Genomic DNA, 5,000 nt, shown 5'->3' with positions numbered 1-5,000 from the left:
CAAGGGGCCCTTGGGAGCGGGATTAAATGTATCGGATATCACAGGACTAAGCAAAGGGGAAACCAGAAATGTAAAGAAAAGAGAGAAAAGAGAGAGACAAAGAGAGAAAGAGAACGTGAGAGACAAAAAAATCTAGAAAAAAGATATACCCCTTTACAGTAGAATGGGGTGCTGAAAACAGTGGTGGCCATGAAATACTGTACTCTTCCGCGGTCCCCTGTTGGGAGTTTTTGGACATGGATAATGACACGGTCTGAGAGGCCTATTCTGTGAGCAGAGGCCGGGGGGACAGGCGAGGGCCAATAAGGAAGGGGGGGGGGGGGGTCAAAACATCTCCACATCTCCAGTCTACCACCTGACTGCCCTCACCTGGGATGGCGCCAAGCTCCGCGGAGCCTACTGTAAATAAGGGGACGAGGGACCGACGGGGGCACGGCAGGGGCAGTACTGTACTGTACAGCAAGCAGGGGGCTTTGTCTTCTCTGTCATGGCCATCTCTCTCTTCACCCCCTTATTATCGTTCTCTCTTTCTCTCTCTCTGTTTTTCAATGTCACACACACTCTAGTTACAGTGTACCTCTCTCACCTTTCTCTCTCTCACTCTTGATCACAGTATCTCTCTCATCATTCTATTTCTCTCTTGCACTTGTGCCCCTTCTCTTTGTAATGTAGGCTCCCCTCTCCCCTCTCTCTCTACTTCTCTCTCTCTCTACCTGTCTTCCTTTACCCTTATCTGTCTCTGATGCTTTGTCCTATACTTCACCTATCAACCCCTCCACCTCCTCCTCCACGTCCCTTCACATGTATCTGTATTGTCTCCCTCTCTCTCTCTCTCTTTCTTCCTTCTTGCTAGCTGTAGGGATGATTGGCAGGATCACTTGTAACCTTAGACACTGTGGAGTGGAGCTCTGATCCCCGTAATGGAGCATGACAAAAATGGACACACTCCTCCAGTCCTTAGCCATACACCCATGAGGCAGACACCATCACTACCGCCGCCCTGCCCTGGGGCCTGGGTGTGTGTGCGTGTGTGTGTGCAAGCGTGTGTGTGTGTGTGTGTGTGTGTGTGTGTGTGTGTGTGTGTGTGTGTGTGTGTGTGTGTGTGTGTGTGTGTGTGTCTGTGTCTGTGTGTGTGTGTGTGTGTGTGTGTGTGTGTGTGTGTGTGTGTGTGTGTCTGTGTGTGTGTGTGTCTGTGCATGCATGTGGTTGTGTAGCGTGTCAATCTTTCTGCTTCTGTGTGTGTGTGTGTGTGTGTGTGTGTGTGTGTGCGTATGTGTGTTTATGTGTGCGTGCATGTGTGGTTGTGTGTCTGCCTTTGTGTGTATTTGTGTGTGTGTGTGTGTGTGTGTGCGTGCGTGCGTGCATGCATGCGTGCGTGCGTGAGCGTGCGTGAGCGTGCATGTATGTATTCATACATGTATGAATGATGCCTAAAAAATCACCCAGGAAAAACATCATCTCAGGTGTATGCCGCCTGCCTGCCTGCCTGCCTGCCTTCCTCCCCGCCTCCCAGACAGGTGGAGGGCTATCGAGTGTTCCCGTAAGCCAGTCGCGCCGGTGTTTCCATAGCCCAGACCCAATAATAAAGCTGCAGGCACGAGAAGGGCATGTTTTGTTGGCCTCTGCCTCGCCATATCGCATAGTCAGTGGTGCAGTGGTGCAGTGGTGCTTGGGGTGCGTTGACAGCCGCCCATTGAAGGGGAGCAGGTGAGCTGGAAGAGTGATCTCCAAACTCACGCTCCTCACTCAAGCGCCTCGTCCGATAAGCCTGTCATCCGAATAACATGTCAGGTTTCACACAGCCGCCCACGCAAGGGCCAGGGAAGAGGAGATGGAGAGAAAGAGAGAGAGAGAGAGAGAGAGAGAGAGAGAGAGAGAGAGAGAGAGAGAGAGAGAGAGAGAGAGAGAGAGAGACTAGGAGAGCCGGAAAGAGTGATACATCCAGTACATATAAGACAAACTATGAAGGAAAGGGGATAGAGAGTGACATAGAGAGAGGAAGAGAGAGAGAGAGATAAAGGGAGGGTATGAGAGAGAGAGAGAAGTAGAGAAAGGGGGGAGAATAGAGACAGCAAGTGAAAAAGATGTAGAATAAAAGAAACAGCACGCACCATGTATTTTCCTCAGCCCATAGCCCCTAACTCGAGTGCACCCAAGTCTGTCAAGAGTAATTTTTTCTCTCCCAGATATTCATCTGATATACGTCTGTCCGATCTGATAGATATATGTTTTGCTTGTGTAGAATCTAAACCATTGATCTGACACCACCACCACCACCACCACGGTCGGGGGAAACTACACCCTGAGAACCTTGCGGCCTGGCCTTGTGATGTGGTCAAGCTCCCGCTGCATAAACGAGAAGGGCGTGGGGTGGGAAGGAAAGAACTCGAAGAGGAAAAAGAAATCAGACCTTTTTCACTTTTCGTTCTCCACTCTCCCTCAAGGCCTCTGTAGAAAAAAAGCACAGCGCTGTGGAGTGGAGTGCAGTGCAGAGCAGAGCAGAGCAGAGCAGAGCCGTGCAGAGCACTAAAGTCTTGGCATCACTGACGGTCTGGCTACAGACAGTCCTATAGAGAGGAGCGCCTCTCTGGCTGGACAGGTCCTGGGCAAGTCCTTCAGCAGAGGTGAACTTTCCATTAGGCAAACCTAGGCAATTGCCAAGGGCCCCGATCATATTTGTCCTCCATAGGGGCCCCAACTGTCACACCAGTTGCGGTAAACGCACAAAAAGTAGGCTTTGTCACTTATGCAATGTAATCGAAGATATATATAGGACAAAACAATTAAATAGCGCCAAAATAAAGATTTTCATGTCTATATAATGACCTTTGAGGGGAGCCATATTGATATTTTGCCTAGGGCCCCGAAATGGCTTGATCCGCCCCTGTCCTTCGGTACTCCGTTTCTCGTCTCCCACACAGACCCATCAGTAGCACATTTATGTCAAAGCCTCTATTGATTCCAACCCGAGACTGGGGCAAGTAGCGATGTCACTCTAACAGAACCAAATGAAATCAGACTGAATAGGGCCCCGGCTGGTTATTGCCCATGTGGTTTTTTAAGGCCAATATTACCTTAAAAGGACAACAACAGACCCTCTGATTTCAAGTAGAGAATGAAGTCAGTGCTTGTTTGAAGAGTCCCGCTTGGAAAAGGTTAAGTACATTCTTGTATCTATTTGGGGCAGCAAATGTGAGAATGCACTTCGCTTAGGTCGCAGTGGGAGCCTCGTATTGCCCTCCTATCCTAAAAAGACGAGGGGTTACCAAAACATCAGCAGGTCTGCTAGACAAATTAACTTGGAAACCCTTTATCTGGAAAGTTCAAGTGAATATTTTCGTGTGAGCCAGGCAGGCTGCGTGTGTTGCTGGTGCCAAGGGAGACTGTCTGAGTTACTGCGTCTATCAAAAAAGTTCATGTTACCAAATGCCCTGGTGCTGTGTTGTCTTTAGACATCATTATAAGGGGCCCGTGTTAGAAATTACCTCAAAATTTATTTACTCTCGTCACCATGAAGAGTCCTACTGTACCCTTGCCAGCAAGAGTGGAAAAGTGGATCTCTCTCTCTCTCTCTCTCTCTCTCTCTCTCTCTCTCTCTCTCTCTCTCTCTCTCTCTCTCTCTCTCTCTCTCTGTGTCGGGGTGATTGCTCGACCTTCCAACCTCTTTTCCGTTTGATTTGGATCTTGCCATGATGAATGTCAAAAGTGTGTGTGTGTGTGTGTGTGTGTGTGTGTGTGTGTGTGTGTGTGTGTGTGTGTGTGTGTGTGTGTGTGTGTGTGTGTGTGCGTGCGTGTGTGTGCGTGCGTGTGTGTGTGTGTGTGTGTGTGTGTTTCCATGCTGCTGCTCTACTGACGCCTGAAAGAGAGACAGAGGCAGCGCAGAGAAGGGAGAGCCACGCCAGTCCCCACCAGGGTCGACCGACCTCCTTGCAAAGTAGCGCAGCGACCGGACAGGCGCTGCCCCATAGTTCACACGCGGGACACGGGGGGAATCCAGTGAGTCAAACAAGACACATGGGGCCCCGTCGGAGCGCGTGTTATTAGCACGGATGTGAGAGAAGGGAGTCGCCAGTTGGATGACCACTCCGGTCCGTCAACAGTCTGTTTCCCATCACAGCGCACTGACAGTTTCCTCTCACTGAATACACCTACAAAAACGCGTTGACATCGCGCTTTACTTATTGCCCATTTTACTTAACAAGTAAACTATATATTTTTTTAAACTAAAAAAAAATCGCCTAAACACTTTCCATGTAGCCTACTATGCGCATTATCCCAATAAACTCTATCGGTGTTACCAGCAGCTTTAATCTACTGCTCATATCTCAACACCTTCGTTATTATATTCCTTAAATATGTCGACGAGGAGGTCGATTGTGTTTTTATGCAAGCCAACAGCACAAATCATACACAAGAAACTTAGAACTTTTGCTGTTAAGTTATGTCTCATCTATGTCATTGCCAACTGAAAGATTTAAGTGCCCATGTGCCCGGAGCGGCAAATCTTTCAATTCACTTCAGACAGGCTCTGCCACATATAGAGCAATAATTAATGAGCCGACAGTGAACTCGTAAAATATTTCCATAATGAAGCTGTTGTTCCATCAGGAAAAACTTCATGCGTAAAAGGGCAATACTTAGGCTATAACGCAGTACTTATAAGACAGTGAAGTCAAGCGGTACAATCCGTTATCATTTCAATACGTTCAGGTACAATGTCCTATTTCGTTATCTTTAAAGGCGTTGCATTTGGGAAAAATCTAGGTTGATCGGGGTATTCATAGTGTAAGCTATAAATGGCTTTACAGTTACAATGTAAACTACCATGGGCAGTGGCGAGGGCAACAACCCGTTACTTAAACTTAATAAAAGTTAGTCTCTTACCTGTATCGTTGGTAGGTAGCTGTATGATGTATCCCCGTAGTCTAAAGTGAGTCTTCAATATATAGGTGAGTCCGTTGACATACTTTCTAGAGCCTAAATGCCATGAGAATTCCCGT

The 5,000-nt window shown here is 48.0% G+C and overlaps 1 protein-coding gene across 1 annotated transcript in view; it reads right to left on the bottom strand.

The window, feature by feature from the left end:
* Positions 1 to 5,000, bottom strand: part of sema3d (sema domain, immunoglobulin domain (Ig), short basic domain, secreted, (semaphorin) 3D) — a 93,456-nt gene that overhangs the window by 87,846 nt on the left and 610 nt on the right. Inside the window, exon 1 of the mRNA XM_063197286.1 lies at positions 4,885 to 5,000. This exon is cut by the window's right edge and continues 610 nt beyond it. The gene's annotated coding sequence lies outside the window, so the exon portion shown is untranslated. The remainder of the gene's footprint in view (positions 1 to 4,884) is intronic.

The sequence above is a fragment of the Engraulis encrasicolus genome, chromosome 4 (genome assembly GCF_034702125.1).
Source record: "Engraulis encrasicolus isolate BLACKSEA-1 chromosome 4, IST_EnEncr_1.0, whole genome shotgun sequence".
NCBI lineage: Eukaryota > Metazoa > Chordata > Actinopteri > Clupeiformes > Engraulidae > Engraulis > Engraulis encrasicolus.
Note: the sequence above shows the minus strand (reverse complement) of the source record. Positions and strands in the feature narration are given on the sequence as shown.